The sequence below is a fragment of the Pelodiscus sinensis genome, chromosome 12 (assembly GCF_049634645.1).
Source record: "Pelodiscus sinensis isolate JC-2024 chromosome 12, ASM4963464v1, whole genome shotgun sequence".
NCBI lineage: Eukaryota > Metazoa > Chordata > Testudines > Trionychidae > Pelodiscus > Pelodiscus sinensis.
Genome location: NC_134722.1, coordinates 21,732,849 through 21,746,979, shown reverse-complemented (window position 1 = coordinate 21,746,979; position 14,131 = coordinate 21,732,849). Strand labels below are relative to the sequence as shown.

Genomic DNA, 14,131 nt, shown 5'->3' with positions numbered 1-14,131 from the left:
CTCTGAACTGGAACAAACAATAGACTTTTACTTGTTTAATCAACAGGCTCAATACTCAGAAGGTGGCTTGGACCATGATGGTGGTCTCTGAACAACCATCTGAGGAAGGCAGCTACCACCATCATGCACTTTGTCAGCTCCTTAAGGGGCTGCAGACAGGCTGAAAGGAAGACTATGTCCGTAGTGCATTTGGTTTACAATAAACCTGGGAAATCTTCTGTGACTATAGGAGACAGAAATGCTTCTGGGTAAGGAATAGCTTGTGAAAAGAATTCCTGAAAAGGGATGTTAATGGGCGATAACAGGGGAAGGCTGTATGAAAAATGGAGGATATAGCAAACCACCACTCTATTTAGTACCTAGTGATCCAATATTATGCAGGACCATTCCAGACTGAAGTGGGATAGTTGGTCCACAAATATAAGGGAGAGAGGATACGAAGCAGGAATCGGCACCTTCAACAGGCCTGCATGGGTCCACCAGAGTACCTATGTGACCCTAGTTAAGTGGCTGAAGTGGATGGAAGCAGTTGATATAACTTTGTAATCTCTTCCTTTTCTTGTCTCGGAGGAGCCTATAAATGTGGGGGGAGGGGGCATCGGGGTCTGCAATGTTTCATCCAAACAGATAGACCATAAAGGGCCAGAAATCTGAAGGTGGCCCCTGAGTCCTTCAGGTGGTACAGTCTCATGTTTATCTGCTCTGGAAAAAAAGCAAAGAACCTTTGAAAGGAAAGCCCTAGATTGTCTGTTGTTCCTCAAAAGCAAGACCCAAGGACTGAAGACAAGAGCATCTCCTCACGATACCCCCTAAGACAGTTGTCCTCAACCTTTCGGGGCTGCCAGGCACCCAGGGGCAGGGGCTGCGCATGCGCTGGGCGCTCGGGGCAGAAGAGCCCCGGCGGGTGCAATGGCAGCCACGGGCACCACGTTGGGGACCACTGCCCTAATACGATCACGATGGAATGGTACTTCTCTCTGTCTCCACTGAATGCCAAGGGCCCAGAAACTGGTGACAAATGAGAGATGGTAACGAAGAGAGTATCAGAGACAGTTTGGTCCTGGAGGGTCTGATGACAGAAAGGCCATCAGGGTTACATTCTCCCTCCTGCTCATGATCGTTGGGAGCTGGTGGCTGTCTCATTGAAGTTAGATGAATTGAGTATGTCAGTGAGTCCATAACCTCTGTGAAGGCCTCTGGGATTGATGGTACCCTCAGTCCTCTGGTGCCGTGGTGGCTTCAGAGCTTTGGTGGAGCATCCCACATCAGACTCAATGCAGAATCGCGGGTGCTGCTGTGGGACCATGGATGGATGGTCCAGCACTAGTTGCATTTCATTGCCTTCAACATGTTTGTCCTCCATCTCTATGATTAGCAACCTCTGTTGGTGCACTGCCTTAGCACTTCAGATGGAGAACACTGGTGATGAGCATGTGATGACAGAGAAATGATTCATGCCAAGGCCAAAGCACTTGCTGCAGAATCAGAACAACTTGGCTCTGAGGCCAATCCAAGAATGCCTTTCATTAGGAGAGCCTTCAGCCTTACCTCTATCCTGTTTTGTGCACAGTCTAAAGTCCCAACAAACCTGACATCAGTCTCTCCTGTGAGTTTCTCCCAAACATTTCAGACAACTGTAGTGTGGGTCACACTACAATAGCTTTGCCACCGAGGGTGCAAAGTTTGAACCCTGAAGAAAAAGGCATGCCCAGTTCCGGGGCAAACAGAACCTCAGGACAACAGGAGAGAGGATGTTCTAACTATTTACATGGTCTACAATACGTTTTATTTATATAGATATAGACAGTGGGGTTTTTTTGTGCCGGTATGCCCCAAGACAGTGTACCGGCACCTATTTTCCCTGCATAAAAAGAACTTACGTTTTTATAATGAAAAATTAGATTGTCACTCTATTTCAGCATCTGAGACTTTCAGAAAAAACATCAAATATCACAGGTATCAAAAAAAAAATCACAGAAATTGGCAACACTGAAATTAAAAAAAAATCTCTAAGGGTATGTCTCCACAGCAACATTATTTTTAAATAATTATCATTATTTAAAAAACTACATCTACACAGCAGGCAGTTATTTCTAAATAATGTCAAAATACTGTCAAATTGGAGGACTTCTTACTCTGACTCCTGTGAACCTCATTGTACAAGGAGTAAGGGAAGTTAGAGGAAGAGTGCTCTATTTCAAAATAAATCCTGTAGAGACGCTCCCAATTTCAATTTCAAAATAAGCTACGCTACTGACATAGATCAATTTGCATAGATTATTTCCAGTTAAGCCCTGCTGTGTAGATGCACCCTAAGGGACTACTGGGAAAAGAGATGATGAAAAGTGGAGCTTAAGTGGTAAGGAAACAGGATACAAGTCATATCAGATCCTAAAATTACAAGAAAGTATTTAAAAAGTCATACCTAATTCCCAACCCAGACAGCTCACTCACAAGAGCTTCGTCAGAAGAGTGAGTATTGAAAGCCAGCATTAGAAACATGCTGGAATTCTAGTGGCTAGCAGAATGTTAGCATACAGAATGACCACACATTCATTGAATATAAATTTCAAGTTTTACTGGCTTCTATACTTCTCATTCAGCACAAAATTCATTATTGTATTAGGTGTGGTGTTTAGATCAATGCAGCAGGAATCAGTAACCCAGAGTGAAAGCCTAATCTCATTGAAGTCATTAGGACTTTTGCCACTGCCTTCAATAGAGTGAGAAGGTCCATATCAGGATCCCTTGAAGTAGACATAATCTCTCTCCATTTTTTGATCAGTGAAAAATATATTTACAAATATAGCAGATGTCATTGTTCAGTAATTTTAAATAGTTGTATACTGGATATATCCATTAAGGTTAGGGTTAGCTTTTTGTAGCAGCTTTATTAACTGTGCTGTGTTTTCTATCTTTAAACTCAATAAAACGATTAAGTTTATTGACTGAAACTATTTAAAGCTACACTTGAAAGGCACTGTACAAGAATTCAAAACAACTGCAAATCTTAAGAGATTTAAGGTTTCAATATTGTCTTGCATGGCCTTCTCAAACAAACAAGGGAAATACAACCTATACCAGGGCTACTCAACACACAGCCCATTTACTTGCAGCCCACGTTGTGGTTTGGGTTTACACGGGGCTTAACACGCAGCCAGTGGATGGAATCCTTTGAACATGGCCTCCCCTGGGAACATGATGCACCAAGGCGAGGCATCTCCCAGGCAGGGTGAGCACTGAAAGACAAGTGGACGGGCTAGCTGGAACAGATGGGTACAGAGTGTCAGCGTTTCTAGCCCGCAGGGAGGTGGTGCCGGGACATTGTGGGAAGTGCTGGCTGTTTAGCCTTGTGGGCAAAGCCTGAGAGGTGCTGACTGGCTCACACTGGCCACATTTGGGTCTGGCACCTCAGCTTAAGACTTAATCTTTGTATGCATGCCCATCAGTGTGAAAGAAGCTATTTGCATATACTTGCATATATATTTGCATGTATATGCAAACACACTTAAATTGCGGCCCTCGGCATGTGCTGTGAGTATCATTGTGGCCCCTGGGGCTTCCAAAGTTGAGTAGTCCTGACCTAGACTTAGTTATCATGAGGTGGGTGCATAACCGTTTGGAAAGCCACTTGCAGACTAGTCAGTGGTTCACAATCAAGCTGGACACGGACTATCAAGAAGAGTCACACAGACATCAGTGGTGGGTGTAATTCTGTTCATTATCTTCATCAATTATTTAGATAACGGAACAGACAGTACACATAGAAAGTTTGAGGTTGATACCAAGTGCTTTGAAGGATAGCATTAAAATTCAAAATGACCTTGACAAACTAAAGAAATAGTCTAAGTATTACAGGATGAAATTCAATACGGATACATGCAAAGTATCCATTTAGGAAGGAACGGTTTCATACAAAATGGCAAATGATTGCCTCAGAATGAGTACTGCAGAAAGGGATCTGGGAATCATAGCAGATCATAAGCTGATATGAGTCAACAGTGTAACACTGTTGCAAAGCAAAGCAAACATTCTGGGATGTATTATCAGGAGTGTTATAAAGCAAGACACAAGAAGTAATTCACAGTTGGAAGCTGTGAGCTTAACGAGGATTTGAAATCTAGACCCTCTGTTCATTAATCAAGCCTTTACCAGGGTGCAGAACTACCAGGAAGGCCAGAGCTATACAAAGCCCACTAGTAAGCGACCAGGAAGCTAGCAAACAGGAGCAGCTAACAGAGTTTTGTGAGAGAGGTTAGAGCGGGAGTTTAGAGGAGACCTGGCATTCTTAAAAAAATTTTAAACTAAGCTAAAACCAAAACTACCTGATTTAAATAAAAACCCTATTAATAATCAAAATTACCTGTAGGAGAGAATGCAGTCAGAAGCCCAGCAGCAGAGTGGGGGCTATCCTGTTTATTGCACCCAATGGCGCATGTATGATTACCTGCCCTATGGGCAGGTGGCATAAGTGTGCATTCGATGTAAGGAGCTCCTGGCCCTAAGAGATGGTGCCCAGGCTTTGGAGACCAGGGTGGCTGAACTGGAGGAGCTAAGGGAGGCCAAGAGGTACACAGATGAGGCTTTCCGGGACACTGTAGAACTGTCCCACCTCCAGTCAGACACCTCCTGTGCTGTTGAGGAGGATGAAAGGCTCAGGGAAGGAGAACATTCAACTGGAGCAGAGGGAAAGTCCTTAGTTGGGACCTTCCTTCAAGATGATATTGTGGTATCCTCTCACACTTCGGATACCTCTCCAAGGAAGGGAGCTCCAGTCATTAGGAAAAGGCAGGTGTTGGTAATTGGAGATTTGATCATTAGAAATATACGCAGCTGGGTTTGTGATGACTAGGAGAACTGTATGGTGACTTGCCTGCCTGGTGCGAAGGTTGCAGACCTCTTCAGACATATAGATCAATTTATGTGTAGTGCTGGGGAGGAGTTGGTGGCCATGGTACATATAGGTATCAATGACATAGGAAAAGACAGAAGAAAGTTCTGGAGGCCAAATTTAGGCTGCTAGGGAAAAGATTGAAATCTAGGACCCCTATGGTAGTATTCTGTGAAATGCTTCCAGTTTCACACACATGGCCAGGTAGGCAGGCAGGACTTCAGAGTCTCAACGCATGGATGAGACGATGGTGTAGAGAGGAGAGGTTTAGATTTATTAGGAACTGAGGTAATTTTTGGGAAAGGGGGAGCCTATACAAGAAGAAAACCTAAACCGAAATGGAACCAGGCTGCAGGCACATAACATTAAAAAGGTCATAGAGCAGTTTTGAAACTAAGGGCCGAGGAAAAGCCGATGGGTGCAAGGGAGCACATGGATCTGAGAGAGACATCTCTTCGGCTACGTCTAGACTGCAAGCCTCTTTCGAAAAAGAGCATCTAGACTGCAAGCAGTACTTTCGAAAAAGCAAGCCGCTTTTTCAAAAGAGAGCACCCAGGCAGTCTGGATGCTCTCTTTCGAAAAAGCCCTGTTTGCATTCAAGAACGCCTTTTTTCGAAAGAGCACTTTCGAAAAAAGGCGTTCTTCCTCGTGAAGTGAGGAGTACCGCCGTCGAAAGGAAAGCCACGTTCTTTCGATTTAATTTCACAGCACCTAGACGCTAAGTAATAGTGAAGGTTTCAACTATCCCCAAATTGACTGGGTACCCGTCACCTCAGGATGGGATGCAGAGATAAAATTTCTTGATACCTTAAATGACTGCTTCTTGAAGCAGCTGGTTCTGGAACCCCCATGGGGAGAGGCAACTCTTGATTTAGTCCTCAGTGGAGTGCAGGATCTGGTCCAACAGGTAAATATAACTGGATCACTTGGAAATAGTGACCTTAATATAATAAAATTTAACATGCCTGTGGTAGGAAAAATACCTCAGCAGCACAACACTGTGTTATTTAATTTCATAAAAGGAAACTACACAAAAATGAGGAGGTTAGTTAAACAGAAATTTTAAAGTACAATAACTAAAGTAAAATCCTGCAAGCTTCATGAAAAATTTTCAAAGACACCATACTAGAAGCCCAACTTCAATGTACACCCCAAATTTAAAAAGTTTAAAATCACAGTAGAGAACCAAAAAAGTGCCACCATGGCTTAACAACCTAGTAAAAGAAGTAATGAGAGATAAAAAGGCATCATTTAAAAAGTAGAAGTTAAATCCTTGTGAGAAAAATGGAAAGGAGCATAAACTCTATCAACTTAACTGTAAAAATACAATAAGAAAAGCCGAAAAGGAGTTTGAAGAATGGCTAGCCAAAAACTCAAAAGTAAGAGCAAAATGTTTTTAAGTACATCAGAAGCAGGAAGCCTGCTAAACAACCAGTGGGACCACTGAATGATTGAGATGCTAAGGAGCACTCAAAGCTGATAAGGTCATTGTGGAAAAACTAAAAGAATTCTTCGCTTCAGTCTTCATGGTTGAGGATGTTAGGAAGATTCCCAAACCGGAGACATTCTTTTTAGATGACAAATCTGAGGAATTGTCCCAGACTAAAGTGTCATTTGAGGAGGTTTTGGAACAAATTAATAAACTAAACAAATCACCAGGGCCAGATGGCATTCACCCCAAAGTTCTGAAAGAACTCAAATGTGAAACTGCAGAAGAAGTTTTATATAGAGGCAATAACTGTGATTTGTATCCTATCCTTTAAAACGGCTTCTGTACCTAATGACTGGAAGATAGCTAATGTAACAAAAATATTTAAAAAGGGCTCTAGAGGTGATCCTGGTAATTATAGAGCGATAAGTCTAGTGTCAGTACTGAGCAAATTAGTTAAAACTACAGTAAAGAATAAAATTGTCAAACACATAGATGAACTTAACTTGTTGGGGAAAAGTCAACATGGTTTCTGTAAAGGAAAATCATCCCTTACCAGAGTTCTTTGAGGGGGTCAACAAACATGTGGACAAGGTGGATCCAGTGGATACTGTATGCTTACCGTTATACTTAGGGTTCCAGAAGGCCTTTGACATGGTCCATCACCAAAGGCTGTTAAGTAAAGTAAGTTGTTATGGGATAAGAGAGAAGGTCCTCTTACGGACTGATAAGTAGTTAAAAGTCAGGAAACAAAGAGTAGGAATAAATAGTAAGTTTTCATAATGGAGAGAGGTAACTAGTGATGTCCCCCAAGGGGCCACACTGGGACCAATTTTATTCAACCTATTTATAAATGATTTGGAGAAAGGGATAAACAGTAAGGTGGCAAAATTTGCAGATGATACTAAACTGCTCAAGATAGTTAAGACAAAAGCACACTGTGAAGAGCTTCAAAAATATCTCACAAAACTAGGTGGTTGGTCAACAAAATGGCAAATTAATGTTAATGCTGATAAATGCAAAGTATTTCCAATAATGCATATTGGAAAAAATAATCTCAACTACACATACAAAATGATGGGGACTAATTTGGCTACAACTACTCAAGAGAGAGATCTTGGAGCACTGTGGAAAGTTCTCTGAAAACATCCTCTCAGTGTGCAGCAGCAGTGAAAAAGGCAAATAGAATGTTAGGAGTCATTAAAAAAGGAATAGAGAATAAGACAGAGAATAGCTTATTGCCACTATATAAAACTACAGTACACTCACATCTTAAACACTAAGTACAGATGTGATTGCCTCATCTCAAAAAAGACATAGTGGCAGCGGAAAAGGTTCAGAAAAGGGCAACAAAAATTATTAGGCATTTGGAACAGGTCCCATATGAAGAGAGATTAAAAAGACTGGGACTTTTCACCTTGCAGAATAAACTCTGTAAGAACCTGTCTCTGTACCTCCCAGAGACTAACTTATTTGGTCTCAGTTTCCCTGAGATCCAAGAAAAAAAACCCGCTGCCACCACCAAGTGCCAATTTGAATACAAAAAAGAAATAAACCTTATTTCAGCGAAGAGACCACTTGGTATCCCTTCCCTGAGGCAAAGTTCTCCCTCCTACCTCCAACCTCCGTTTTGCTTGGAGTTGGGAAAGCAAACAGGGATAATCTGCAGAGAACAATGGGGCTCTGCTTCTCTTGGTTAACATGGTTTCACTTAGGTACCTAGGTTTAAGGACCAGTTAACCAAAACAAAAAGAAAACACTTTTGTTATTAAAACAAGACTACTGTTGCAAGCATAGTAAATGACTGGGTGTTAAAAGCCACGGATTGAAATGGACTCAGGGAGAATCCCTCGGTTATAATCCTTAATTACAAAAGAACAGAGAAAAACAATTAAACCGCTCACACATGATTTCCAAACCCACAAACAAGGAAAACAATAAAAGCCTGATCGACTATCTAAACTTTCCCCTACCTACACATTTCAAGAAGTCTGTTACTGGGAGAGTCCGTCTCTTCTGCTACCTGGAGGAAAACTGCTGCTTGCTCCAAACAAAGGTGGGAAAAACCCTCTCGTTTGAAAATCCTTATCTGCATTTCATTGTCTGAATGCCCAAAGCCCCTTCCCTCAGGTGCATTTCCAAATTAGCTTAGCCCGTTCCTCCACATAAGCCAGACTCTCCTTTGCAGTTCCTATTCATAACAACTGTGTACAGATGTGGTTGCCTCATCTTAAAAGAAATATATTGGCAGCGGAAAAGGTTCAGAAAAGAGCAACAAATATGATTATGGGTTTGGAATGGGTGCCATATGAAGAGAGATTAAAGAGACTGGGACTTTTCATCTTAGAAAAGAGGAGACTAAGGGGGGATATGATAGAGGTCTGTAAATCATGACTGGTATGGAGAAAGTTAATAAGGAAAAGTTATTTACTTGTTCACAAAACATAAGAACTAGGGGTCACCAAATGAAATTAATAGGTAGTAGGTTTAAAACAAACAAAAGGAAGTTTTTCTTCACACAGCTCAGAGTCAATCTGTGGAATTCCTTGCTAGAGGATGTTGTGACGACCAGGACTTTAACAAGGATCAAAACAGAACTAGATAAATTCATGGAGGTTAGGTCGATCAACGCTATTAGCCAGGATGAGTAGGAATGGTGTCCCTAGCCTTTGTTCATCAGAGGCTGGGAATGGGTGACGGGAGAGGGATTACTTGATGATTCCTTGTTCTGTTCACTCCCTCTGGGGCATCTGGTATTGGCCACTGTTAGAAGACAAGACACTAGTCTAGATGGACCTTTGGTCTGACCCAGTATGGCCGTTACGTTTGTATGCTCTGTTGCACCCTGATAAGGCCCTAGTTGCAGTACTGTGCGCAGTTTAGGGAGTCACATTACAGGAAAGATGTGAACTGGAGAAATTCCAGAGGGGAGCAATAAAAATCATTAAAGGTCTAGAAAACAGAATCTACAAGGAAACATTGAAAAATTTGGGTTTGTTTAATATGGAGAAGACTGGAGGGGGGGTAACAGTTTTCAGTACATAAAAGGTTGCTACAAGGAGCAGGGTGAAAAACTGTTTTCCTTAACCTCTGACTATAGAACAAGAAATACAGTAAACTTCCGATAATCCGGCACCTTTAGGACCCAGGGGGTGCCGGATTATCAGATATGCCGGAGTACTGGAAGGGGGCAGGGGCGGATGAGAGTTTTGCGGGGTCCAGGGCAGCACAATGTTGCCGGCGGGGAACTGCACAGCGTGGGTGAGGGCGGTGCTGTGGAACCAACCCGGCAGCACCCCAGCTGCTCTGCCCCCAGCTTCCCCAAATCAGCCGCTGCTGAAACTGACCAGTGGTGGACTTGGAGAAGCCGGGGGCAGAACAGCTCCAATTGTCCAGCTGGCTAGAGCACTTTGGGGTTCCAGTTGGTGCCGGACTATCGGGAGTGCCGGACCACTGGATGCCGGACTATTGGAGTTTTACTGTAATTGGCTTATATTGCACCAAGGACAATTTATTTTAGACATTACAAAAACTTTTGTCAGGATAGTTAAACACTAGCATTACATTGCCTAGGGAGTTTGTGCAATCTCTGTCATTGGAGATTTTTAAAAACAGATTAAACATCTGTCAGGAACGGTCTAGTCCTGGCTTGAGTGTTGGCTACTTGACTAGAAGACCTCTGGAGATCTGTTTCAGTCCTATGATTCTATGAAGATTTGATATTACCATAAGAACTCCATTAAACTTTTCACTTTACTCTAAAATGCTTTATGGCTAGAGTAAAATAATGCAAGCATGAAGAAAGAATGTTTTATTTTTCAGAACTGCAGTTAAGAGAGCTACTTCTCATAAAATGCATTCAAATTACAAGTGATGAATGCTAAATTAAAGTTGTGAACAGAATTTATGAATCACAACTACTGCTGAGTGAAATTCATGTATCAAAGCTAATTTTTTATACCTTTTATACTGATTTTTTTTGCTTGTATCTGTAAACACTGTCCCCACCAAACTTCAATATGTAATCAGTTACTCTTACTGGAGGAATAGGTGACTTTTTACACAAGTCTTCTTTTAATTTTTAGGACATTTTTCTTTTGTTTTTTCAGAAAATCTATTTTAAGGTGAAACTTGTTTGTTTTGGGGGATTTTGAATGAGCCCTTGTGTTGAGTCTCACTTTTATCAAACAACAATAGGAGCATTTTGAAAAGCGATTACTTCTCTGGTTGAAAAAAAAAAAAGAAAAGTCATAAGTTCCCTTTATGACATTTTAAATTTTATTTTTTTTAAAGGGCAAAGATAAAATGTTGGAATAGTAGTTAATTTTTCAAGGTTTTTTAATGCTAATTACAGAAAAGTCATTTAAATGTCACCCTGTCAGCGAAGTATGCCCAAGCACCCTACAATAAAAAATCAGCTATAAAAGCAGCTCAGCAGCAGGTTGAATTAAAGAAATTATATATCTGATCTTACAGAAGAGGGAGTTTGTAATTAACATATTGAGAAAGGGAAAATGTGGGTAAGACAATCCTTAATACAAAATCCTGAATATGCTAAGACTAACTTTATCATGGATAGCATTTAGCAATTCATGAACAGTCACTTGTCATTGTCTAAATATTATTTTAGTAATTTTGTGAATCTCTTTTGTAACTCAAATCAAGATACAGCTGTACAAGCATCTTCAGTGCAGACTCATGGCCATTATTTCTCATTGTACCATATAAACAATAGCCACTGAGCAAACTGGGCACAATAGCAAATCCTAGACGGAATGGCAATAATACTGTATTTCATAGAATCATAGAGCCGGAAGAGACCTCAGGAGGTCATCAAGTCCAGCGTCCTGCCCCAAGGCAGGACCAATCCCAACTAAATCCACCCGGCCAGGGCTTTGTCAAGCTGAGACTTGAAAACCTCTAGGGAAGGAGATTCCACCACTTCCCTAGGTAACCCGTTCCAGTGCTTCACTTTCATGATAGTGGCTGTGTAAAGATGGTTGGCTGTAACACACAACTCTGACATCTGTAAAAAATGCTACAGCAAATATAGCCAACAGAGTAGGGCAAAAAACCCATGGTCACCTTTGAACATAGATACACAGGTTACACAGAGAACAAGGAGAAGAATTAAACTGAAAAGCTAACTTGCACACAGCATTTCTTTTATTTTGTTATTGAATATTAAGAGATATAACATATGTTCTTAAGTAATGGTTAAACACAGTCAACTTTCTGCACTCTCATTAACATGTAAACAGCCATCTATGGTTGCACACAATATTGCATTAGTCTGCTAAAACCTATAGATTCTGTAATGTCTGAGTAAAATGTCATTCACAAAGTCAGAGTGGACTTTCTTGCTTTTGTGAGATTGTCCTACATTATTTTCACATACCGTATCCTCCGGCGTATAAGGCTACTGGGCGTATAAGACGACCCCCTAATTTTTAAGTTAAAAGATAGGGTTTCGTCTTATACCCCAGCGCCCCTCCGCCTCCCCGGCTTTGCTCCCGGTGTCCCTGGTCTGCTGGAGACGGTCCCCAGCAGACCAGGGACATCGGGAGCAAAGCCTCTGAGGACGCCCCGGCAGCGGGACAGCCCCGGCGCGCCTGGGCTGCCCCGCCGCCGGAGCCCCTCCGCGGCTTTGCAAAGCCTCGGGGGAAGCCGGTGGCGGGGCAGCCCAGGCGCGCCGGGGCTGTCCCGCCACCGGCTTTCCCCGAGGATTTACAAAGCCGCAAAGCTGTATACCCGGCGTATAAGATGACCCCCGATTTTTGGGGGATGTTTTTTAACATCAAAAGTCATCTTATCCGCCGGAAAATACGGTACATTTTTCACTTCACATAATGATAGGACTCGTATGGAATTATAACACTGACACTTCACTTTCACCTTCATGGCATACGATCTTTTTGCCTTAAAAGCTAATTATCTCCCCCCCAAAAAGTCCATTCAGGTGCATTTCATACTTCCTCTTAGTAATATTTTCTTTTATTCAACTTATTTAACTATGTAGTTGGATCAGAAACATCATAATTCTAACAAATGTTTTAGTTAGTTTTTATTTATCCAGTATAGATGGGATCGATCCAGCCCTTTTGGAAAGTATAATGTAAAAATAAAAAGAGATGTGATGTGAGAAAGTCAATTTACATTTAAATACTGTATAACTAACATGTACTATAAGCAATATTACGTTGTGTGATGGCTACCCCGAACTTGGTGTCTTTTACACCTTGGCTTGGTTGTACATTGCAGTTATACAGAAAACCCTCACTTTACTGCTACATCCTAAAAGAAAGCACGAATTATAAGCAAGCTCAAAATATTAGAAAATGGGTCTCTAGCAAAAGGATGATGCTAAATTAATATCTTGCAGTGTAGATAACAATGAAGTATTCTAGGTGTCTGACCACCCACCTGCTATTAATGAATATATAATGGGGCCCACATAAGACTCACCTACAATTTCCAATAGCTAAAGGCTGCATTCAGTTAAAATACCATTGCCATTCATTCAATTTACTTTGAAAAAGGATCAGTAATACCTTCTAAATGAAAGTCAGCAACCATTTTGAGATTCTATTAGTATGTCAAGGAGAAAGACAATAAATTCTGACAAGTGGTAAGGCATGCCATACTAAAGACCCACAAGCCTTGTCCATTTACTTACTGTGCGTTAACCTTGGGCTCCGAGCCCCTTTGTACGTTATCAAAAAGAGATGTAATTACAAGTGGTGATTATAAATAAGATTTAATATATACTGGAGAAAAAAAAACAAAGTAGATGCATGTGAAAGAGGCTACATAATAAAACAAAGTCTAAAAGGAATAAGGCTATGAAAGATGCTGCTCAGCATAAAGAAATCTGAGAACATTTCCTTAAAAGATCTTGAACTTATTAAGTTCTTGGTTACACGAGAAGTTATTGAAGCTCTTATCCCTTTAATGAGAACAAGGGAATTCTGAAAGCTTTGAGAGAATAGAACTAAAGGTAGCAGGTTGGACAATCAAGATCATTTATGCTTTTAAGGGAAAATGTATTTATCTGCAACAGTATTACTTCCTCCATTCCAAATTAATTTTTAGGTTCAGAGTAACAAATTTAACCCACTAGAGTCTAGTAAAGAGAGTATTTGTATACAGGCAGTCCCCGGGTTACGTACAAGATAGGGACTGTAGGTTTGTTCTTAAGTTGAATCTGTATGTAAGTCGGAACTGGCGTCCAGATTCAGCCGCTGCTGAAACTGATCAGTTTCAACAGCAGCTGAATCTGGACGCCAGTTCTGACTTACATACAGATTCAACTTAAGAACCACAGGCATCCCCAAGTCAGCTGCTGCTGAAACTGATCAGCGGCTGATTCCAGGAAGCCCGGGGCAGGAGCTTCCTGTAGTCAGCCACTGGTCAGTTTCAGCAGCGGCTGACTTGGGGACGCCTGGGGCATAGCAGCTGGGGTGCTGCTGGGTTGGTCCAGTAGCGCCGCCACTCCTCGGCGCTACTGGACCAACCCAGCAGCACCCAAGCTGCTCTGCCCCATGCGTCCTGATTCAGCCGCTGCTGAAACTGACCAGCAGCGGCTGAATCAGGACGCCTGGGGCAGAGCAGCTGGGGTGCTGCCAGGTTGGTCCAGTAGCGCCCAGAGCGGCGCTACGGGACCAACCAGCAGCGCCCCAGCTGCTGTACCACAGGTGTCCGGAGCAAAGCCGCGGAGCACGGGGGTAGCGGGACAGCCCAGACGCGCCGTTTTGCTCCCCGTCTCCCTGGTCTGCAAAGTGGCTGTCCACTGCCCGCGTGTTCCGCAGCTT

At 42.1% G+C, this 14,131-nt stretch overlaps 1 protein-coding gene across 1 annotated transcript in view; it reads right to left on the bottom strand.

The window, feature by feature from the left end:
* Positions 1-14,131, bottom strand: part of PEPD (peptidase D) — a 257,662-nt gene that overhangs the window by 206,299 nt on the left and 37,232 nt on the right. The gene's annotated exons all lie outside the window — the stretch shown is intronic.